The 26,182-nt window shown below is 38.8% G+C and overlaps 1 protein-coding gene across 1 annotated transcript in view; it reads left to right on the top strand.

Annotated features, from left to right (window-relative positions):
* TSHZ2 (teashirt zinc finger homeobox 2) overlaps positions 1-26,182 on the top strand; it is a 285,070-nt gene that overhangs the window by 112,833 nt on the left and 146,055 nt on the right. Inside the window, exon 4 of the mRNA XM_072414171.1 lies at positions 21,316-21,409. The gene's annotated coding sequence lies outside the window, so the exon portion shown is untranslated. The remainder of the gene's footprint in view (positions 1-21,315; positions 21,410-26,182) is intronic.

Consider the following 26,182-nt stretch of genomic DNA (forward strand, 5'->3'; position numbering starts at 1 on the left):
TGTAAAGTAGAAGAATCCACCATGACAGGACAGTGAAGACAGCATAATTAGCCAGGTTATGGCGAGGAGGCCAAATAAACACAAAAAGCTGATTGCCTCAGGTTTAAGTTTTGGCTGACCATGCACAGATTTTGATCTTTCAGATTCCAAATGATGCTTTATTGATCTTTCTGGATGCATATAATGCCAATGGAATCTTTGGGTAGATTCTAGCACAATATAACTATATATTTTGTTCATTTGATACATCACAATTTTGCTTTGTGTGGCCAGCAAAGGATGCAGCAACAAACCAGGTGTTCTGAGTCAGTGCTGATAGACAGGTGTCAAATTCAGGTACTTGCAGATGGATGGTAAAAAAATAAATATATAACTTAATTGAAATCAAAGATCTGATTTCTGTATTTTTCTACACTTTGCACATCGGTTATCATTGCACCTTATTAGCCGATGAGGGAGATTTCTACCACTTTGCTTGCTCCAGTGGAAAGTTGCTGTTATTGGGGACGTCTCTGTTCTTTCCCGTAGGTGTACAAAGTCACTTGTTTCTAACAACATCTGCAGCTTGGAGCTGATGTCAGAGGCAGCTCTGCATATCTCAGGAAAACAAGTGCCACAAATACATTTCTCTGTTCCTTGTGATGTACTTGGCTCCCACATTGAAGGAAGGAGAAGACAACAAAACAGCCTTTCCTACCCCTACACAGCTCAGTAAAATGGGAAGATGGGCAAGAGCCTGGGCTGTGCTGAATGCCAGGGAGAGGCGAAGTGCCAGCGTCGGCCCACACTGCAGATAAACATTCCCGAACACAAATCTGCTTATTATTACCAAGGCTCCCTGCCATGTCCAGTCCCATTGCACAGGTCCTCCTCAGCCCTATGGTTTATTGTACATGAGCAGTGTTTTGTGACACAGCACAGAGAATATGTCAAAGGTCCAGAAATATTCCATTGCAGAGATAAGGCCTGCAAAATGTGGGCTGCATAACAATATTTCACATTTTCATATGTTGTGGACAAACGTGTACTTAGCATGCTGACAACGCTGCTCCTAAGTGTAAGAAAGGGGTTTAGATTTGTCAGTCTACAACCGGAATATCTCCAGGTACTAAACTTTGTAATTCATAAGCAATATATGCAAGAAACATGCATATAGTAAAACATGTTGGCAAACATGCAGAAAAAAAGATTTAGGGTCCACAGACACTTTAATTAACGGAAACGATATCATCCACATCACCAACCATGTTATCATATTATCAGAAGGGCTTTTTACCACCCCCTAGGGACAGCCGACGTGGCTTTATCTTCCCTCGATCATCACATCAAATCATCTGGAGTCAGTCTATGTCTGGCCACCCTAACCTATAAATTTCCCTCTCCAGCAGCTGAGAAAGGTCATCTAGGAACATGGAGTCATTCAAGGCTGGGTTGGGTAAAAGGAGGGTTAACAAAAAGAATTAGCTTAACCTTTGCAGCCTCACATAATAGGAATGGTTGGAATATAGTAAACAGTATCAAGAAGTGATTGTTTTATAGAAAACTACTTCTCAGTCAATGTTACCATGACCCATGTGACCACAGATGGGTTTGGGGTCCATGGATGAATCTTGGTAAATTAATTCTAATAATTTGGAAACTTACCAAATCCTCAAACATACAACATTTATCCATATATTTATATAAATAAGTATATATTCATCTAATGAATTCTTTGTAAAACCCTTTCACACAATAAAGAATACCAGAAATTAATGTGCACCCCCCCCCCCCCCTTTACTATGCAATGCCCCGGTTTCTCTAGAAGGGTTTTATACCTTAATACATCTAAGAAACGCCATTACAGATCACGCTACAGCAACACTCCAGCCCCAAAGGAAGCATGGCTGAGGCTGGCTGATGATTTTATGGCATTGATTTGTTGTTTTCTGTTAACTATAAATTGTTGATTCGCTATTCTGCCAGCAACAAGGGTAATGTACAGTATAAAATAGAAAAAAGTCTGCAATAACTACATGCATGGCAGATCAATATAATTTAATGGACATCGCAGACTTACAATAGAGTTTTTTTTCTCTGCTACAAACTAAATGAGATTTTTCACTAGATGTACTTAGCACGCTCTTCCTAGCGGCCATACGGAGTGTAGATGGCAGGACAATTCTGCCTTTCCCATTACTGAACACAATACATATATTTTATATGTAGTGCAGATTGTCTGTATGTTGCTGTATATGTTTATATTATAGGACATTCTTTGTCTACTTATGTGGGGTTATATTGGTGTGTACATGCAGCAGGATTACAGTGCTTAATATGTGTTATGGTGCAGTGATGGATATATTGCCAACTACTGAAGCAGTGATTTGGGTCTCATTCAAAATGAATAGAACTGAGGTGCCATTTGGCCCATAGTATCAAAATGTAACTGTATGTGCCCTGTTAGATTTATTACTGATTTCTAATTGCTTAAAGTTTAATTCCCTCCACCAAATAACCTGTTTAGGTTTAAAAAAAAACAGTCCAATACTAGTAGGCAACTTCTTTAGGAACTCATGTCTCTGTGATATGGGCACTTCCTGTTGGCTGTCCATCAGAGGGGTCCTGAAGCTGTCTTATTGAGGATCAGTAATCGGACCAGACAGGCCTGGAAAATTATGGGTTGTCACTCCCAGAATTGGGTGCCGGAGAGGTTTTGGGATGGTACAAATTAGGTTTAACATAACAGGGCTTCAGTATTGATATATATGGATATATGTTCCCCATGGCAATGCCCAGCTTTCATTTCCCATTTTTTTACCAACAGGATTCACCAACCCATAAAGTGTAATTCACCATGAAACTTGAGTTTGCCACATTTCTTACAACTAAACCTAGAGTCGCTCAATACTATCTCTTTAAAAAATCTTACGTGTGCTAGGTGATCTCAATCAGATGGGTGAAAAGACACCAAAGATCAGAGTGTTCTCTACCATATAAAATGTTGTCTGGTTTTACATAAGGTGGGTGTTTGTTCCAAAAGAAGGATTAAGGCCAGGGCAGTGTAAGGCTGTACACACCTAGGATTACTGGCGTTGGAAACCATCTTTTGTGATTGTTCCCAGTGATGGTTGAAGGAATGAAAGCTGTGTATGTGATGTTGTTCTTTTGTTTTGAGAGATGGATGGGGGGGGGGGGGGGGTATGTCGCACCCTTCTGTGCCCTCCTCTATAGGATTGAACAGAATCCATTCCTAATTGGACATTCATCAATCTGCCAAATCAAATTGATAAAAGGCATGGGAGGACCGCTGTACACATGTCAATGATTTGAGGTGTGCACACAAGCCCATGGTTTATTATAATTCACACTACTTCCTTCTCTGTCCCAAACCACTGGCACCCATGTCAGTACTGCCTTGGCCCTGTTCAGGGTGGGCAATGTGAAAAAAAAGATTTCTTCTCTGCAAAGCTAAGGATTTGTATTTGTCCTCTGGCAGCACATCAGCAGCCCCTCGCAGCCCTCTATTTTCTCATCCAGATCACGGATATCCTTTCAGGCTTTATTGGATAGCTAAACGCCAAAAAGTGACATTTAGTGATATCATCATTCTACTTTTCACCTCCAGTTAGTAAGACATTTTCCACACGGTTATTACATGTGTCTTCATCATAACTGGAGCAGATCTAGATTCCCCTCCCAAGGGTTGTACGAGCTGTGATCCAAGGGATGATGGAGAATTTGTGTCAGGGCAGGGATTTCATCAGGATATTACCTTTAAATCTGCACATGTATATCCCATAAAATGACTTCTGTACACTTCCAAGTCGAGGGTGAGGACTCCATTCCTACAACATCTGGACACAGCAGGAATTCAGCTCTCCTCTTTGAAGCAGGAGGTATTTTTATATAATTAATGTAGTAAATACACGTTGGGTGCATTCCATAAGATCACATAGTCAAAGCGTCCAATGAAATATGTCACTCGGGGAGGGATGCTGGCTTTTACACAAACATGACTATCGGGCAGTAATCACTGACAGCCAATCGTATTTCAGGACAACAAACTTTGTGATAATGCACTTTGTGTTATAATGTAAGAGCACCTGTCTAACCAACAAGCTGATCACATATGAGCAGAGCAGGGACAGCTGCTAAAATGTTCTGGTTCAAACCTGCACATCTATATCAAGGGGCTGTAGACCTTTCCTGAAGTTACCCAGGACATATTTAGAGGACACTGATGATCACGCTTTATAAGCTTGTCTACATTACAAAGGGATGAATTGATTTTAATGAAACTCTGTAACCCTTTTATATTTTATTGAGAGACTGTTTTTTTTCTGGGGTGCTGGAGATGTGTTTGTATTTAGGATAGAATATTTTTATTTTTTAACTATTTATTTGTATACTATAGAAAAAAACACCTGAATGTATCTGTAAAAACCACCCCTTTTTCCACTATGCATTCAGATGCATGCAAGCAAAATGGCTAAAAATTGCTGCAATCTCTCACATTTTACCAATATATTGGATAATTAAAATCTCATGTTTGCTTTATATATGGGATAGCATTAAAGATTGATACAACATATCTGTAGGGGTGTACAAATAAAAAGTACCATTTCGGAGAAAGTTATCTTCAGGCTTTTGGTTTGCTCAAACAAGATCAGATACATGGTAATGTTCCAAATGTGCTGATAAGTTCTGGTTGTTTTTGGGGCATCCATTGAATTTTTAAAATGTATTTGTAGTACAGTACTGCAGGGATGGGTCCTAGAAGGAAGATATCGCTCTTCATGATTTTGGGCATGGGCTCTTTAAAACCAAAGTGTATACCAGGGAAAGTCTCTGCAAGGGCTTGCTAGTGTTTAATTTATTTTCAGGGCTCTGGAATGGGAAAGTCCACTCAGTACCTTCCTTCCTATTGCAGAATTCACTTTGGTGAATAATGGAAATTGAAGCATATGTACTAATTAGATTTTTGTGTATTTATTGTATTACTTTTTATAATACTGAAACTGCACATTCACATCAGTAGATCAACAAAGGAGCTTACAGTGTCCATATCCCCAGTCATACACATGTGTACAGACACCAGTCTGAGTGAAGGCTTCCATTGTTTCCATGACGTATGGAAGAACATAGAGAAACCCACACAAACAGGGAAGGAACATACAAACTCCATGCTAATTCTCCCAGGCTAGAAAACTATGACAGTGGAAGAAAAAGAGGAAGTATATGCAGCAAAAACTTCCAATGTTTTGATCGAATAAATATATGGACTATAACACAAATCTCACCCATTGAATGCAGAACTTGTGGTTTGACCATTAAATGGAGCAGAATTATACCTGCTTATGGCTGACTTTAGGCAAACAAAAAAAATCTGGAGATTTAGCAAACCATGAGAGAGTTGAGGCCGGCAGCAATATAACGATTTATCCAGGCTGCAGTAACTTTGAGAAGTATTGGAAGATAAGATGAATGTGTACACAGATCAAAGCATTTGCTGTGTCGCAGGGTTACCTTGGTTTACAATAGCTCGGATAACAAATGTATGATTCCTTTTAAAGGGGAACTATAGATTTTAAACTACAAAAATAAAAACAAACAAAACCCGGTTCCCAATACTAATCTATTAATTCTAATAAAGAAATATCTGATTCCAGTCCCGTGATCCATAACGCCTCCTTCAATAGGAGTGACCAGTGATCATAGGTTGCTCTCCATTCTCCCTGCTGTTCAGATGACGGCTCTGGTATTTTCCTATTATGACACTTAAAGACTTAAGAACCCAGAAATGAACTTGATGGACAGACAAAACATGGGTACTGCTGGCTGGACCACATACCACAATCTAGAAGAATGCACGTTCACTACATATGCAGGAACTGCTTTTTCTGCTTCTTGAATGTCTTAGCTTGGTGCAGATCCTAGAATGTTTCCTTAATGAATATCCTTTGTATATAAGATCATTCATAGACAATTGTCTAGAAAAACATCTTTAAGCTGTATGCCTTTTATAGCAAGATTATCAGAAAAACCTCACAGTTTATTATTAGGCCATCTTTGAGCTCATGTCATTTCCCCTAAATGAGATGATGTCATCAGCCTGCTGCAGCCAGGAGGAAGCATTTCCTTAGTCTTCCCAGTGAACAGACTGCAACATTGTATTCTAGCAAATTGTAGTGAGAAGCTTGAGAATGAGCTCATCCATGTCAGACATTCGTCAACACAACTGGAGAGCTATCAGGATTTACATGGTTGAGTCCTTTTTCACTCGGCTTCTTGGTCCAGTAATTGGATGGTGTCTAAACAAAAAATTGGCATAGGTGTATGTATGGTGTCTATCTCCTTTTCTACATAGCCCCCTCTGCAATCCAAACCATTACCAATTTTCAGAAACTTACCAAGTCTTCTATAAGACCAGGATCTTAACACCTATTTAGGTGAAGATCATCAGGACCATGACTTAGATTTCGACCAACAGAGCTGACATGGAGTGCAACCATCTGTCAGACCCACATGGAAACAGAATTATTCTATACATCCAATCGCTTTGATTGTTCAGTTCCCTCATGCAACCCCACAATGTAAGTATTGATATCCAAAATCACCGTAATCACATCAACTACTACCCTAGATTTTTCCTGGAGTCTTTTTTCTATTTTTTTCTATTATTTTCTTTCTTGTAATATGTTTTTTTTTCCTTCTAATAACTTCAACCTTTTGGAGATAAAAGCAGATAGAAATATTATCAGGATTATTGGGGAGTAGTGGGGTTATTGTGATCCCTGTGAGAAGTAATAAATACCTGGAAGTTCCATACTGACAGCTTACATAATATGCAGCACTTAATGAGAAAAGCATATCTGATTCTAGATCCATTGTATCTATATTCTATAGAACCTTAGATTGAACACATCCCCCCCCATGACTGGGAACTTATCCATGCATTTACAGATCCAGAAGGATGAAATGGGATGTTCACAGCTGTTCATGTTATAGAAACACTTTCTTATTCAGGTTTCTATCACTCTCTGATTTAATTATCAGCTCTTTTTTTCTGCTCACCCCAAATAACTGGCTAACAAAAAGAGAATCCTGTAAAAGTAAACTTATTATAGCGGGTTACTTTAATTAATATGTAGACTGTTTTGAATTGGCACTGAGAGAAGCTGAGAATGGTTTAACCCTTCCGTTCTAGATCCAAGGTCTGAAACACAGCAATAACTCATTTTTATCATATCGTTTACCAACTTATATAATTGCAGAAGTATGAAGCTAGCGCAGATGGTTCTCCAGCAGTCCTGAAGTAGGGTTCACTGACTCTGTTTTATTTTTGTCTTCAGCTGAAAACATCTTTATATTTGGCACTAATTATTGGGCTACACAGGAACCGAACAAAGGAACACAAACTGTTTTTAGGAGGATGGATTGTGTTAGCGCTCTGTTCAGTTCCTCGGCATCAGAAACAAACATACTTATTATGATCCTCTCCACAGTAACAACTCTTTCACTCTGGAAAGGTCAGCACATATGCTGGGCCTACACAGGCAACAGGTTCTGGAATGATTCACTAATTACTGTGTATGAATTTTTAACGGTTTTGGTGCCAGGGCTGAACGTTCAGCAAAAGAACTGCTTGAAGGGATGGTGTTTAATCATTTATGGTAGGCAACAAATTCCAGATTAGAGGCAACCAGGCTGATGACATCAAGGCAGATATTTCCCATCATGTAGTCAGTGAACATCAAAACCCAAACTCCATCATTTCTCACAAGTTACCACCTAATGACCCATTTATAAACCGTAGATCACCAAATACTATTCACCAGCAACTTTTCCACTAGTACCAACACTTTATAAGGGTCCATGGACATTACCAGATTGATCATAGGTGCCTAGCAGATTCTTTTTTCAGAAGGGACTGTGATGAAATAATCAAATACCCTTACCTGCCTGATCTCAGTGTTGTAAATAGACTTGTCCCCATTCGGTCCTGTGCACCGCCATATTCTTCTGCTCTTTCTGATTCCAATCTTCAGGACATCTTGATTGGCCGAGCAAGCATACACAGGAGTTCATTTATTAGGCGTTCATTCACCCCCAGTTGGGTTAGATGAAGACAAAAATCACAGGTAAGTGTGTTTTAATGTCCTGCAAGAAAGGATCTGTGTGATCGTGATTTAAGCTTTTCTCTAATAGTTTGCACACTATGAATACATGCAACTTATAAATATATTGTTTGGTTTTAGTTAGAGCAAAGACGGCCTCTTTCCAGCTTGTAGAATCATTTGTATCTCTGTTACAGATTCACTTTGTTTCTTGTCTTAGTGACACAAATACAATTCATAGGATACAATCCTGATATATTTTCACCCTGTAGTATATATATAAACTCCAAACAAATGAAATGTATTGCAGTTTTCTTGTCCCTCTCAATGTGAAGGGTGCATTTTTTTAACTTTTAAGGACAATAATATTTTAAGCAAGTACAGAAAATGCCTGTTAAACCTTATAGATGGGCTGTATGAGCACAAGGAGACTTATCTTTCTTAAATAGGCTACCAGTCCCACCAATTCACCATGTAATAATGATTAGCAAGGGCAAACATGTTTGAAGTCCATCCTGTGTGGTAACCATGAGCCATTGCATTACAAAAATACCCAAAAATGACAGGAAGGGCAGTTAGCAAGTAAAAATAAAAGGGAAAAACCTAAAAAAGAAAATGGATGCAGTCATCATATCTAAGGACTGGTAAGCTGAAATGTATAATTTTTTAGGTGTATATGTTGTAATATATCTAATAGTATTATTAATAATGATATTTTTATTATTATTATTAATAATAAAAATAATAATAATAATAAACAGTATTTTTATAGCGCCAGCATATTACGCAGTCCTGTACATTAAATAGGAGTTGCAAATGACAGACAGATACAGACAGTAACACAGGAGGAGGAGAGGACCTGGTCCCAAAAAGCTTACAATCTAGGAGGAGGGGGAAGTCTCACACAATAGAAGAGGAGATATGGAATGATGGGAAGTAGGGGGGGTTTAAGAGACAAAAGAAGATGGGTAGGCAAGTTTAAAAAATGATTTTTGAGTCCTTTTTTAAATGAGCAGAAATATTATATCAATATTTGCCCCCGTTAGGAATATTCTTCTTATCCAGTTTCAGTGACAACTTTGGAAGTAAGGGAAATTTTCCCGCAATCACAAACCTAATTTTTCTTCCTTTTTTCTCTCTTTGAAATAATTAGCACATTGGATTACTTACAAAATCTAAAATTCTGCCCACCAGTCATCTAAACTCAGAATCTACTATCTAAACCATTGTTGTGTGATTGTTGCTCTGCTTCATACAGAAAATCAGGGAGAACGTGTGGAATGAGCTAAGATATAATACAATAAACAGAAGTTGGACATTAATAAGGCGAAGGGTGATTTTAAAAGGCAGGTAACATAATACTAGCACAATAAAAGTTTACGATAACTTTGTGTTCTGTAGGATAAACTCCTGCCCTCTGCATGTCCTGTCATCTGTCACATCATAGAACTTTTTCTCACTTGTTCTGGCAGCTGCAGCCACAAAATATTGCTACACGACTGTCTCCAAAACAGCGAATGGCAGTTAATCTGGCCTGTCACTGCCACGGAGTATATAATTTGGAAGAAAGGTGTAATAGGAGTATTCAGATTTCGGACCCTTGGGTCAGTTAACGGCAATAACTGATGGATATTCCCAGTTCCAAAATACAAAAAAAGGCCATCTGCTAAAGTCATCACATAACATCATCCGCATCGCCCCGCGCCGTTCCCCGCTGCCAAACCTGACTCTCGGTTTTCTCTTTCCACCCCAGAGTGAGCTTATGGCAAAGTAAGATTTATCCCGACCTCTTCACACATCATCAGAATTTCCCCAGCTGTAAACAATAGAAAAATTCCTTTCCTGACATAAAGAAGGTTCAGTAACCCTTTAAAAAAATATCGATATTTGTGTGTGTTGGCCCATCGTGGAGAGTCACAAACTGCTCCATGGATGACTGACAATGTGTAAACAGATGTCAGCCTCAGTAGCCTAATAAGACCTAATGATTTTGTAATGTACATTTTAATTATGTTTTATTACTATATAATAATGAATACTCAATTCTGTTCTCCAAAAAAATCTGCCCGTATTGACTCAACTGATGCTCTCGTCATAAGTAGGGTTTATTGTTCTCCAAAGGTCCTATATGGGTTCTTGTTCAAGAAAGTCAAGCTGTGGGCTTCATCTAGCCCAACGAGTGACTGCTCATATACAATCATTTTCAGGGCCAGGGATGATTTTTTTTGGCTTGCATTAGATCATAATAATAAAAAATAATGATATTTTACCCCTACATCCAACCCTCAATCTTACCTGTAAACCTGAACCTAGCCATTTTTGGGAAGAAAGTTGGTATGGCCACTTTGGCTAAAACATCATACAATGGTTTGCACCAACATGTTAAAATATAAAGGTGCTGAGAAAACAGGAGTTTATACTTAAAGTCAGTACAACCAATCGCAACCACTTCTAATGTGTCAAAATTTGTAGTACTGGATAGTCTAGGTTGGGGCAAGCAGCACATTCAGTTCTTATAGAAGCCTTTACTTTCTAACGTTTGCATGTTATGTGGTGTAAATTTAAACGTTATCATTTTTGGATAAATCTAAAATGCATGTCTGGGCAGATGTTTCCTGCCGAGCATAGCATATCTTTAAATTTCTTGTGTTGCACCCCTCATGCATGCAGGGACTGGACTCCATAGAAGTTAGTGGTGGACAGAATGTCCATAAGCTTTCTATTGAAGTCAGTGGGGGTCATACCCTCAATGTTCAGCAATAGTGCACAGTGCCAGACTGGGGAGATGTTTTGTGCAGCACTGAATAGGTTGCACAGCAAAGGTCTACCTGGAGCTGTGTTATTAAGGTTAGGTAGTTGGCTAAACATAAACTTTTTTACATGGGAAATACGTTTTGTTTCTGTTTAACCAATAATTTGAGCTTTTCCATACATCACAGTCAGGTCCTAGAACTCCGCACAGTTAATCAATGCAGCAAGATCCATGACCTGTTTCTATACAGCTGACCTCCCCTCTCCATGTTTGAGTACTGTTGTGCAGAAGAGTACAGCCGACTGATGTCAGTGGAGATTCTGGTGCTTACTTAAGTTTTATCAAAAAATGAATGTTACTCCGAGCATAACCATGCAAGTGACACTAAATTCCACACTCGTTCTTCATGAATGTTGAAATGTTGGCTCACCTACCAAAATATAGGCCTTTCTTACCTGAACATTATCAGCTTGGCAAAATAAACTCTTCATTCAGTCTTTGTTACAATGACAGGTCCACTTTAAGACATTTTATTGGAAATTTGAAGCAGCCCAGTAAGCACTGGATTGGTTTTACTATCCTCATTCTTCCATGTTACTAACTAGGGAGTGGATTCACCAAAAATTGTTAAAATAATCCCTTTACAAGAATTGCTGCGTAAATGTCCCTCCCAAGCAATTATTAAATGTTTTTTTCTGGGATGGGGTCCAGGTTGATTGGCCACGTCTTGTGACTTCTGCTAAAGTTTTTTTTTCGTTCACAAAATATAGGATTGTCAGAAGGGCCAGGTGCCATAGAACCAAGGGTCTCAGAGGGCCCTTTTTTGATATGGAACCTTTTCCATGCCATAAATAAGAAGAACTAAATGGTGTATGGAAGGAAAATCCCTTCCAGAGAGGAAACTCATCGTCAGTAAGCCGTCAGCATACTCAAAGTTTAGCTTCTGCAAATATATTCTTCTGTGAATCTAATTTTAAAGCGTATTTGATGTAAGCCTAGTTAAATACTCACATCCAATCATCGGTCCTAGTAAAATGCAGACAGCTTGTGTTGGGTAGTAAGTAAATAATTCCTGTGTGCCGGGGGGCAATCCCGGGCCCTGGCTGTGCACAGCTTTTAAGGCCTTGGTTCTGGTGTTTTACGTCTGTCTGGGAAGCCATAGACATTATTCTTCTGGGAAACATGGGGACATCATGAACAGAAAGAGCTGAAGATTTTTTAAAGCAATATTGTGCCAGTGCTCAGGTGCTAACAAGATGCATATCAATAAGAAGAGAGTTGAACTATTTGTGAACTTTACTTTTTTAACCTTCAGGGTACATGTGTTGGCCCATGTTGTTTCTCCTTAACTGGGATGCAGGTTCCAGGGCTAATTGGTTGTTCTTGAACCTTAGGAACATTTTGAATGTCCATTTTCCATCAACATATACTTATTGATTTACTCTTTGGGTCATTGTTTTAGTGGAGTAGGGCTTTTGAATGTGCGGGAAACTGTGGCCTCCAAATATGAGAGTGTTTAATGAATACATTCTACACTGATGTGGTAAATGCCAGGTACTAACACAAGAACAGTGGACCCAGTGATATCAATACTAAAAAGACTAAAATATACAAAACATAATATTTTTTATTGTCTAAACTGGTGTTTCTTGATATTTTTAATCATGAGGGAAGCCTTGAAATAATTTTCAGGTCTTTCGGTAATCCCTGATATAATTTTTTTATCCACTACTCAGTGTATTAGCATGGTGGTCGGTGGGAGGAATGCCTCTTCTGGCTAATGGCAAGGTTCCCACCCTTACAGACCAAAAAGATTGGTGTCACCAAAACTGACATGAGGGGGACAAACTGCTCATTGCTCAATGAAGCCCTAGCAACCTCTGATTGAGAAACACTGCTCTACATACATAAATATGAAATATCGCATGCTTGTTTTTATTCCACTATACAGACCGCAGGTAGACCTCTCGGCTCATTTTTGTAGCTTCTTCCTAACACCCACTTATTGTTTACAGTGCTCAGTAGCTCAGTCTGTAGGGTACACTGCCAAGCCATGGCAACGATTCCACCACGTTCCACACAGCCATGTATAAAGATCAGCATGCCTAAAGCCAAACTTCCACTGATCCTTCTCTTAGGTGAATCAATTGTTTTTTGGAAATCACAGGTTCATCCAATATTAAATGTTTATTAACTGAATATGTGATACAAAATAAAAAAAAATACATTTATGTATAAACGTAAAAGAAAACAATAAAATTGGCCCCAACCATTTCAGTTTTCCTTTAATTTCCACTGGATTTCTCTGGAATAAATGTCATGAATTGGCATTACATAGGAATTTCAATTTAGTGATTCATTTTCGGGTTTATTTCCAAGAGAAAATCTACAGTTAAGCGCAGATCTCTGAACGCTATGACTTATATCCGTAGCAGGGTTCTGGAGACACAAAGTGAGATTAAAACTCATAGTAGTGCCGAGGTATCTTGGCTCAACTCCCCATTGAAATCCCGGCGTGCTGGAGGAGCGAGGATCTATCCATTCATAAGACACCATTGTTTTCACAAATGACTTTATTTTCTTATAAAAAAAAGCAGCTGAATGTTTCTGCAGATCTAAAGAAGCACGTTACCGATTCTTCTGTCAGCATAAATGACATAATTACTATTGTCAGTGATTTACGCAATTTTGTTTTATGAAATATTTCTGTAAATAATGAAGAGATATAATGAAGAAATCTGCATACTTATCACACTCCTACCAAACTCCTAATTAGAGAGGATTTTCTCTCACTGTCTGTCTTTTATCTGAAGGAAAAACTGAACAAAGTACTTTAGCAAGGGAGAAATTTTGTTGGCTGTTGTTTGTGAACTAAATTAGTAACAGGGTTCTCTTCAGACCAGGACAACTCCCTACAACTCACTACAATGGGACTCTACATGTTTAATTGATGTGCGCTCCTGGTGAAAAAGTTTGTTTCTGCCATTTTGACATGTCTAGGTTGCCTGGCTATATCCCTTACTTTTTCAGATTGTAGACCTGGAAAGTCCCAGTAGAATCCTGAGTTTATCCGTGGCCTAAAAGTCCCAGGTCAATCAATCACTTTTTTAAGTTTTAAGAAATTTAAGAAATTAAATTAAAAAAATTAGCAAAAGTTCACAGGTCCACAGGGAGTTCAATGCTCTTTCAGCTTTCCTCTTCTCTCACCAAAGAGTTCATCAATGCCATCTTCTTTCTTTCTTTTCTAGGTGCTTTATGCGTCACTCGATCCCGCACTACACGGGCGTGGGTTTGGGTGACGTGTTCCTAAAAATGTAAAAAACTACTAATCTAATTGCGCATATATAACATCAATATTTTTTTTTATTTTTACATTATGGGAAATCTCCTGATGAAGCATGCCTGATCTTGGACATGTGTTAAAGGAGCAGCCCACAGCCTTCTGGGATTTGAGAAGAATGTATCCCAGGACGCTGCAAGTTTTCCTTTCTGGTCATTTAAAAGGAATAGCCACCCTTTTATATCATGGTAAAAATGTTGTGATAAATCCACTTTAATTCTAATCATGAAATAATTGAAATACACTGTGATGCTTCCATTGGTGGAGGGGAGATATGCATCCTTGTAATGGAGTTTCATAGAATAAACCCTACAGGGATACAGCAATACATGAAATAGCAGCTCCTGCTTTTGCTAACCGTGTCGGGGCCATGGCACACTAGTGATCCTGTCATTATTGGTGACTCACCAATGTCAAAATTGCCAAGCAAGCAGGGGGAACATTTACCTGATTCTATAATAATGCTCTCACGATGATCATAGCAGTGAGTTGTCACTGTGATATTGCTGTCTCATGGGTCACCAAAGGAGTTGTGTGCAGGAGAGAGCTGTCCTTGTTATCTTGTTACCGATGAGTTGCCGTTAGTTCACTAATATGACATTAGCACCGCACCATTTACACCTTAGACAAACTCTATGTCATTTTTAATCCATTGGTAACCCTGAAGCTGAGAATATTTGAGTGAAGTCTATTAAATGATTGAGATTTAACTAGACAGAAGTTACAATATATTTGCAATTGTTTTGTGAAAGTTTTGGTAATTCCTAATCAACATTTTCCTTTCACTACATCACAACTAAATGGTTCCATCTTCAGCTTCTGCTGCTGATATTAAGTCCAATTCAAGTACTTTCCCAGCTGCATTAAAATAATGTAATGATATATTAATGATCAGCGAGCCGCAATAATTTCTGACTTTTATGTCTTCCTAGAGTTCAGCTTTAACTTGCCTAATTATCACTTATGAATTGCTTTGTTAAAAGTAATCAGGCTCCTTACCTCTGCTTAGTAGAGCCCCAGCACATGAACTTTCAGCATCTGAGGACAGTCAGCCACCAACGCACTTCCTGCATCCCACGTCACCATGCCAGAAATGCAGCAGCCACTAATTGTGTTTTTATTAGTTCTTTGTGGAAGGTTGCTGCGTCTCAAGGATTCTCATCAGGAGCCTGTGTGCCTGTAATTATCACAGCATCGCAAATTGAAGGAGCTTCCTTTGGCACAGGGTAATACTGTGTTTTAATATGCAAACGCTTCGTATTTTTGGAAACATAAAATTAGATTTAAACAAAGAGCAAGGCAGGTTTTATTTCCTTCCCGCGCTGTTAATGTAATGCTGCATCTTTTTCCATTAACACCTTCGGTCCCAGAAACGGCCTGGGAATAGTCTGGTGTGAAAAGGTTTATTTATGATTAGCTGGAGCTATTTCTGTTGGCTTTATAGTAATGGCATTATTATCAGACTTTACCATTTATATTCTTAAATAAAGATTTCAGGGGGGGCTCCAACAAACTGAAGGAAAACCTCTTTCATTTATACATATGATGGACACTTCCTGATGTTAGGTATGTATGTGTATATATATATATATATATATATATATATATATATATATAGCAATTCCAAATGCAGTGCTTTACCTGCCTACCTGTGTGCCAAGTTGCATCATACTCGGACAATGACTGACAATAGACAAGTGACGGCAGATATACGGAGACATGAAGAAGTGTCTGCACATAAATTTACTCTTACAGAGCAACCCTAGTGCCTATCCAGACCCATGACACTGCATGCAAATACAGACTTACCAGCTGTGTAGTCAGAGCCTTGCCACTTTCCCACCTTGCTGACCAAATTCAGACTTTCACTGCAGTGAATATCGGGCACCCTATTTTTTTTATAGTTTTTTGGGGGGTGTCTGGACAATAAAAATGGTTATAGAAGTTCCTTTGTATCTTTTTGTGTTGATTTGTTCAAGGTACAACATTCCCTTGGCATTTAGGTGGCTTTCATATAATAGGCTTGCTTTAAAACAAAAACCAAAGGTCATGTAAGTTTACTCATCGGCGGCAGCCATTTTGCCGCAGACTGACAGGAGATTAGGGCCGGTGTGTGTATTTGGATGTGGCTTGGGTCCAGTCCCTTAAAGCAATCATTTAATCAATGCAATCATCTGCCCGCCATTATAAAAACGGGCAGACACCTAGGTGTGAGTGACTCATGTGGATTGAGCTCATGTTTGTCTAGCACTTCACTTCTGTATCTGCTGGCTCCATATCACCCTCTAATTCTGCATCCACCAAGCTATCTGTCCCGACATCAAAGAGGGATTTCTTGTTTCCAATAAAAGCTCTTTACATTCAGCTGTTTTCCATTTTTAATATATAAAGATCTTGGTGGGAAGTTGGATCCGGCAACATTTATGAGTGACAAGACTGGAAGAGTATTGTAATATGTTTTTTTTAAGGGTATTTCTGAGCTGAGTTATTTCTCGGAGATTCGGATAATGACATTATAAATCTTTCGGTGTAGGCAATTACTAAGGCAGAAATGGTCTATTCCCCATTGGCTTATAGGCTCAGCTTACTGACATATTACAAGCAGGCTTACCATGGTCATTAAAACTGATCTGGGATTTATTGTACCTCTTTAAAGTCTCAGTACTCTGAAAAGTATTGAACAGAAAGGAATACAAAGTGCAGCGAGATAAAGAGCGAGGGGAAAAAATGGGTACGACAAAGCAATCAAGAAAAAAAATAGATTTAATTTATTCCGGCCTGGACCAGTAAAATGAACATAGAGTAAAAAAAATAAATCCCCGAAACAAGAATAATACAGATATTCCTCTCTGCGGTATCTGATTCAGAGCTGCACTGAAATGGGGTCTTTGATACCAGGACAACAACACAATCACGTTGTGGTCAGACATAATGGTATCTTTACTAAAGATTTGTTACCTGTTTATTTCTAAAATTTTACCAACAATTATCTTGTTTATTAAATGTCATTTAATGCCCATTTTACAGGTATTTATTATATATTGTACATGTATAGCCAGAAGTATGTGGTTCACTACAAATAGTTCAGTTCACAGTCATCAGTTACTGGTGCTGTCAATGCTGCAGCATACAAAGACATTTTGGTCAATTGTGTTCTTCCAAACTTGTAGTAACAATATGGTAATGGCCTTTTTCTGTCTCGGCATGACTGCTCCTGTGTACAAAGCCAGCTCCATTAAATGGTTTTTCCAGTTTAGTATAGAGAACTTGGGTGTGCCACGTAGACTCCTGCTCCCAACCCTTACTGAAGACCTCTGGGATAAATTGAGATGCTAGAATGTCAGATCTTTTCAGTTCCTTACCTCACAAATATATATTTCAGACCTGGTCTAGAGATGTGTCTCTCTTTATTCTGTGCAGTGCAAACTGAACACATTAGTCTGGGCTTTGTGTGGGCTTTATCATGATGATCCTATGAATATTGGAAAGAACAGACAGATTTACAAGGTTAGGATTATATTTTGCTTGGTTCCTTTGATTTATTTAAATTTTGCATTTCAATTCCTTGAAGAAAGCTGTGACTAGGGGAGACATAATAGTTGTTGTTGGTCAACTTTTTTCACTTCTAGGTGGGCACCAATTTGTGGTATATCTTGTTACCACCTTTTACTGAATCCATTAGGGAACTTCAGGAGCACCATGTTGATTTACAAAAGCTGTGGCAGAACACAGTCAATATGTGTAATATCTTTCCTTTAAACTCTAAGATATAAAACCCAGTATATGAATGAAATATCACAGCAACAACCATGATATATTTTCTGTCCTTTGTAAAATTCTTTTGGGCCACTTATCTGCCATCATCTCTTCTCAGACCCAGGGATGTAATTCTTCTCTGATGAAGGTTGTGTCATTTCCCAGGACAAAGTAAATATTTACCTGTTGGAGCATAGATAAATCTTGCTCAAAAGCAGAGAAAGAGATAAAAAGAATAATAAAAGTAAATGATAATCCTGTCCAGTCCATCATAGAAGTCATAGAAGTGACCAGTGGAGACAATGACACCCCTCGGGGACCTGTCCTACTTCTGATCCTGTACATGCATCAGGGCTAGCTGTTTATTATTTCCTCCATGTCATTTATATTTGTCCTGTAAAATAGGTTAGGAAATCCTAATCTCTATTATTTATTTGTATAATTCACTCTGCACATAAATAGGCCGAACCCAAACACAAATAAGATGAGTTTTTAATCACTTGCGCATTTCTAACACACACACAGACAAACGCTGCACCTCACATCCCCCTATCAATCCCTTCATCCTGTCAGCCGCACTTTGCTGCAAGTTTCTGATCTTTCTTTTCAGAAAGTCGCATAATAGAACAATTTTCGACGTGCTCTGTATTCATGAGATGTATATAGCGAACGTGCCGCAGGTTGGTATATACAATATCACCCTTGGGAGCCGCAGAGCATTATTCTAAGGAGCAGAAAACAGCAATTACATGCCTCGGGAAAAGTCTTTGAAAAGATGATCGTGTTGTTACAAGGAAAACGGTTCCTCGCCGATATTCCACGGTGCAGATTGTACACGCCGTGTTTTCGGTGCACAAAAATGCCTATAATTTTGTCTGCTGCTAAATATAATTTTTTTACAAAGAGCAAACAAAATAGAATTACAGGGAGGGAAAATAGACGATCTGTCGTAGGCGGCTGTAGAGAGATAAAGTGATTCCAGCACATCTGAGCGCACACATCAAAATCTGGGACTAGTCGCCGTTCATTACACAGAGGTCCTGGTGCTCTGCAGAACCTGTCTGATTTTCAGATGACCCTTGTCATCTCTGGATAGCAGCAGATGTGGGTCAGTGTTCTGGTCAAAATCTATAAATGTAGTCATAACCCAGATTATTTTTGCCATGCATACTTCAGACACTTTAAAGTTTACCTGGACTAAAATGTTAACACAGAGCTAGGAAAATAAAAGAAAATGCCCCTGGTTCCAATAAAGACTCATATTGGAAGAGACTAGGCACCTGTTCATGTGATCTCTGCTGAAGGCATAAATCCCATTTTAATTGGCTTACCCTTCTTATGTGACCAAAATTGTAGGCCTTCAGCCATGTGGCTCAAACTAAATGGAAACCAGAGAAGTGTTTTTACTTAAAGTATAGGTAAAGTATTTTAGCCTTTTTATTATTTTTCTTTTATTGGTTTGGAAGAAAACTAGACACCCATTATGTAATAGGGACTTTTTGCTCTGCACTGTCAATGCAGATGGGCCAAGCACACACAAAACTTTTTTTTTTTAGCAGGCAATGGACATAATCTTAGTTTTCTTAGGGTTGGTTTATACCCATCTCATAGTAGTAATACCTCTCAATAGCTGACCTCCCAAAGGGGTTAATGCCTCCAATGATTTAATCCTAGTACCCCTCAATAAGTTTCCGAGGCCCCACCATTGCATTAGAAGGGATGCAGGTATCATCTATGCTATAGTTTCCAGGAAGTTGGTAGTTTCCTATGAAGTTTGGGGGACTTCTAAGGTTCATTATTGATGATATGATGTACCATATTACAGCCTACATGTAATGTGGGCAGTCTGCACAATGTCCTTGAAAGATTAGGCTCAGTTTCCAGAATTTGGTTGTGGCACAATACAGTTTTTACCAAAATTCTTTACTAGTGGAATTACAATAGTTATTATTAGGCTTTATACAGAATGTACAAGCATAATTTCATTATTTCCTGATATATAACACACATAAAAAATATATTATAAAAAGGAAGCACTATAATAAGTAATCCTGGTAATCCAAAGAACATTTTATTGTTTCAAGGGATCAGGATGGAATTTTTTTCCCTGTTGGAGTATATTAAGGATTTTTTTGCCTTTCTCTGGATCAATTGTGCATATATGGGTTTATCAGGAATATGCAGGTTTCTAGTATGTTAACTTGAGGCACTTGTGTTTTTTATTTTAACCTAACTATGTAACCATATATTCCATAATATACCAGTAATACACTTAAAAATATTTAAGATAATAATGAAGTGTTACCTTACAAACCGGCAGCATTCAAAAGAATTATGAAAGCCAATCTATTGATCTGTGTATAATTAATCTCTTTTAGTGATATGAAGCTTTCACATGTGTGTACATCTTGCAGATGTCATTTTACTGTCTCTCATTACAATGTTGGTGCAGGAGACCCCGTCAGTCTCTGGTACTGAGTTTACTATTCAGATCAGAGCGGAGCCACCGGTGGAGATTACTCTAATAACATCAAATTTGCATGCACTGCAGCGTCTCAGTATCTTCCCTCAATTTCTCCAGATTGTTGTGCTTTATGGCGGCATACTGTACACGCTGGGTCACTGTTATTGGACTTGCTGTAACAGCATCATCTGTATTCTGACATTAGAAGACTCACCTAGATGGCAAATCAATAGAACAAACACTGAGCAATTTACAAAGGGATTTCAATAAGTTTCACAATTACCTTGCAGCTCATAAGGACGCATTTAAATGATGACTGCCCTGGTAATATTGCACAGTGCAAAACAGTGACACAAATTGAGTCATGAGATGAGCAATCTTTGTTCGGAAAATTGCTGAACCCAGGTGCCTTTTATCATGGTGGAGTAATAACAACAGCAAAGGTGGAGCTAAATACAAACATCAGAAAGAAGTAGAATACATCACGGGAATATCGTAGGAGTAGATAAGTGTGATAAGCCAGGAAAAACCAACATGGCAGATAGATAACCCAACTTTTTGGGTGTTGGAACTATCTGCTGGTTGGACCCTAGCCAGGTAGATTAGTAAACATTTGTCCTTAATTGTTTGTACTTTTTCCAGCAACAAAAAAATAGATTTTACTCTTGTTTTATTAATGATAATATTAATAAAGTGACACAAGTAATATATAATTGGTTTCTGTGTTTCCTAGGGGAAATAGTTGAGCCACTGTAGCTTTTGAACCCCAAGCATTTGCTAACAGCTTTGTTTGTTGATTTGTTTATAATCCCCAACTAGGTTCATGCCAGCCCTGGAAGATATTGTCCAGTCTCTAAACTATATTCAGGCTAGCAGTAACAAAATACTGCATCTTCTGTTCCAGACTGCTGACTCTCCAACTATGCACCCGGGAGTGGTCCAAGGATGGGATCCTGCACTGTCTTCCTGTGATCAGCCAATCCGACCTGCTTGTCTGGGTGAGTGGAGCTCTTGTAAATGTATGTAGCCAATCGAAGAAGGGGGTAGCTGTGGACATGTGTCCCTGACTGACCCGGGTGCCTCAGTGAACTCAGGAGTCACAGGAGTCACATCCAGCCTGTAAAAACTGCTGTATATGCATAAACACGTACACAAGCATTTTAAGAGTTGGCGAGCAGTTCCATTTCATGTCAAGGGAGTTGGATTCTGCAGTAAAAATATAAATGTTTCCATTGTGGAGTGTTTGGGCAAACTTTACTTAGAAATATTCTTATTGAGGTAGTTTTGTGTTTTAAGTTTTTTGTTTTAGTTTTGTTCTTTGCTTTCATTTTTTTTAATTATTTGTTTCTATTTGATGGATATATGTGACCTTACACAACCCCCTACTTACCACGTAACAGTCTTATATACAGTTATTTTCAACAATCAACAATTGTTTGTAACAAATTACAAACAATGTATATATTTATATGGTTATTGTATATATTTTCCTAAAGGATACACATAACCAGGTCCACCACCCTGACACAACCTAATTATCTGTTGTGACATTATAAATAGTAATAGGTTTTATGCTTTCTCTTTTACTTTACAATAGTTGGTTATAGCTAAAAATACTAAAATTTGCTCCACTCAGGCCCACCTGATCTGACATATTATAGTCACTGTCAGTAAGCAGGTTCCATTTCCCTGGGGTTTATGTCATGTTACAAGAGAACAACAGCTCAGTGCAAGGGATTGTATTCAATAACCTTAATATTTGATGCATGCATGCTTGTGGGGGCACTCATCTGCATGTAAAATTGTTCACCTTATGCGTAGTTCTATGCATAAGCTGGGCCCAAGACTTCAGAGATTATATAAGCCTTTCCTGTCCTGGCAGCCCCTGCAGAATCCTCAGTATGTGTAATTGTAAACACTTACCATTGTCCAGTTCCTGACCTTGGCTTACCTTTGACCATGTCTTCTTTCTGCCGATTGACTTGACCTCAGACAACCAAGTGACCTTCCACTCTTTCCTGTTCAGATCCAGACTTTCTGGACATGCTGAAGCTGTAGTTACTGACTACTTATAGTGGAGAGAGCCCAAGGGCCACAACATAGTGATAGCTTGGAGCAAAGTAGGCAAACATTATAGTTGTCAGCTCATCATATATCTTGGGTTGTTCTTGGGAAGACCGGCTGTCACTATGGCTCCATACCTCGGGTGATTCGGAATCAGTTGACAATGAATGGTTGCCTTACAATGATAGGCTGCTTTGAACAACCTACCTTCGAGAGTATATATGCTACTGAGCACTTGCTGTACATTTATTCTCCAATCATAGCCAGAGGGAGGGAGAGAGGTGACTGTTTTGCTAACAGCAATAGATAAAAATCAAACCCTACTCTGATAACTGAACTGGTTCTGTATAACTTGGGATTGTATAAGCAGTGCTCATGTATACATTTCAAAGGTATATTCATTATTTGTCTGTATTTCCAGGATTCCAGCCACTACCAAGGTACAGCCAGCTGCTGTGTAGTCTGATTGTTAGGTATATGGCACTTTCTTAGTATTAGTGCTTGGGACATTTAAATTGTTGGTGGATATCCATATGGAATATCAGACATGATAAGTTGTGATAAGTACTAGAATACCAGATTGGCACATTAGGCCCTGACATTTTGGCACAGGTTGTTTAGCCGTAATAAATGGGGCAATCAAATGTCAGTGGCCAAATTTCTATTGTTCCCAACCACATCAGTTTTCAGGAACAGAAGTGCAGAAGTACCTTGTAGACTGGAAATTGCAGATATTGACTGTAGATATACTCAGATTTCAATGCACATGTCTGATTTACTGTGCTGTCACTGGGAAATTGAACTATTGGATTTGCAGGAGCGCGGTGAGGTGACAGGAAGTGTACAGGCGTATCCTGCCCCCCCCATCGCAGAAAACGCAGGGGGTGGATCTGCAGCATTATAAGTGACATTACATCTGGATAGAAAAGTATTTATTGTGCTAATATTTTCCTGCCCTTGAGTGCTTGTGTGGCAATCAATATAGTGCCGAGTACAGGAGGTTATCCGCCAGAAAGTCACAGCAGGAGATTTTCATTGCTGGGAATTTATCACCCCGCTGGAGAGCCATGCAGAACATATGACAGCCCTTGTAGAGGAGTAGCTGCATTTCACCAACACATAGGCGGAGGCTACAAAAGCAATCATAACCAAGCGATTAGGGGAGAAGCGTTCTTACTGATCATAGTGACCAATTATATTTTTTATTTTATATATATAGGCCTGCACTAGTCCTTCTGAGTCCTGAACACACATTTGATGTTCTTGTGGAGTCATGTTCATGAATTTTGTCACATTCTCATGAGTAAGATGGGCAACATGAAACCCAACCATTGTAGTAAAAAGTACTACAACACATGCATGTCCTGCTTTTTTATTGCACAGGAGTAAAGACCACACCATATAAATTATAATTTAAAGGTCATTGTCAAGCTTTTCAAATCTTCAACTCTCTGTAAAAAAAACACTGAATGATCTTTCTACAATGTCCTTTTTTCTGACAATGTTTCCCAAATGGGTTACCACATTGCCATGCAGCCCTGCTAACACACATTGCTGCGATTTAGTCTACTGTTTCCATTGGCAGGAAGCTGGTCATAAGCAATGGTATGCAGCCAAAGGTAGAGCAAGTGCAAGTAGACGGGAGAGACACATACAAATAATGTCCACTATATGGCCAAAAATATGTTGACAGTCCTCCAAATGATTGAACTATTTCCACCAGACGGGACTGTTTGACAACTACATTTTTAGACAACTTTTCACTTTTACCCTTGAAGTTGCATTTTGGGGAAGGCCCTATATACAAATTCAGCTCCATAAAAACATGATTTGAACAATTTGATGAGGAGTAACTTGAGTGGTCTGAATGAAACCCTGACCTCAACCCTACTGAATACTTTTCAGATAAACTGAAAAGAAAGTGATATTGATGGATAAATATTTTTGCCACATTGTAAATCATCTGTCCTAGAAAACAATGGCTCACAGGATGTCTAGTCACATGTCATTCTGTTTGGAGTGGTCCTACCCTCTGTATTTAAGGGAAACTGCTTCAGGGAACAACTTTTTTATGATAGACCTGAATTTGTCTCCACAAACCCCAAGACCATTTACCATCCTTTCTACCATCAAGGTCCAACTCTGCCCAAAGCTATGGGAGAAATGTAATTTTTATATGGTTTATGACAAGGTAAATTACATAATGAGTTTTCTCTTATTCCTGAGGCATCCCGTCTCAGGATTCCCTGTGTATCTCATTTCTGTGCCCATGGCACTGCCAAGGTAGTAGGCCAGCCTTTCTCAATAGATTCCCTACAAGGAACAACACAAAATTACATAGGCCTTCTAGTGGGATGCCTTAGTCCAAAGACAGATACAAACTACCTTGGGGAAATTTTGCCATTGAAGTATTAAAAGGATAATAAAAGTAGGAGGGTGTCTGGAAGCTACTCAAAATCAAAAATGTAAGGTTTGGTCAGGGATGACCTTTAGGTAATTTTCACATTTCTATCTCGTGTAAGGAATTACTAGGTGATCAGCTTTATTTTTTTTTTTAAATATACAATATTTGTCTGCAGAATTGTGTCTCTGTGATATTGGAGACTGATCATAAAAAAAGTGTCCTTCGGCGGTATCTCATTGAATTCTGGCCCTTGCTGACGCTTGTCTCAGTCAGACAGTGCTGCATTTGAGTCCGACAAAGTCATTTATCACTGCTGAATGTACATCTCGAGCTGTTGGAGAACAGCGACATTCTCTCAACAGTCCCACATCCTCATCTAGAAAAGCAATTGGACGGTGATTTTCCTGTATGCATTACCTCCTCGTTCCCACACCTAAATGAATATTCAGAGGTAGAGGAGCGTTTCAAGATTTTCACATCTACATAAAAAACATATGGAAAGCCTCAGTAAACAAACTCGGAATTAGAATGTGTTTCATAGCCTCATGAAATGCTTCTGCCAATTGTCATAGCAGAGGCTGCTCACCCGGCTGCCGGGAACATATGCAGATCCGACACCTTTGCAGTCATTTCATTTGCAGCTATTGATTTTTACATAAATGACTGAGCTCGAGTGAGCCATCCAAAGCGATTGCCGAAGCCCATTCAAAGACGATCCTGGTTATCAAAATAATGGAGTGTCATCCAGGAGAGTCAAGAGTAAATGCTCATGCTTTAAAGATGAAGGGCAAAGTTAAGGAAAAGATATCACCTAATCGTAGATAGATGGGGATGACTGGAAATGTCTTAGTTTGGGAGCCTATTAATCTTACTTTGTACTTAAATTATATATCCAGATGCCTCTTCCGATCAGGAGGAAGGCTTTTATAGACAGATATTGTCTCACACAAACTACTAATCTAAATATTACAGCAAATACTGTCAACCATAGCACAACTGCCCAACACTGGACATAACTTCATCAACCTTTTAACCTGAAATGTAGTGCCTCCAAAACAAACTTAGCACACAATATTGACCGAACCTAGAACACATGCCAAAAAAAATCTGCAACTAAATAATTGATTAAATAAAACTATTTCAGGCCTAAAAAGCTAGGGATTTTCCATCTCACTGGTAGGTGCGTCTAGTCATTATCACTTTGGTTGTGTTCTGTGCTATTTGTGCACCTGATTTCTACAAATTATGCTTGAGTCACATCTCTACAACATTTGGGCGTCATATATGAGACCTTGCTCATGGA

This window comes from Pyxicephalus adspersus, chromosome 6, assembly GCF_032062135.1.
Source record: "Pyxicephalus adspersus chromosome 6, UCB_Pads_2.0, whole genome shotgun sequence".
Lineage (NCBI taxonomy): Eukaryota > Metazoa > Chordata > Amphibia > Anura > Pyxicephalidae > Pyxicephalus > Pyxicephalus adspersus.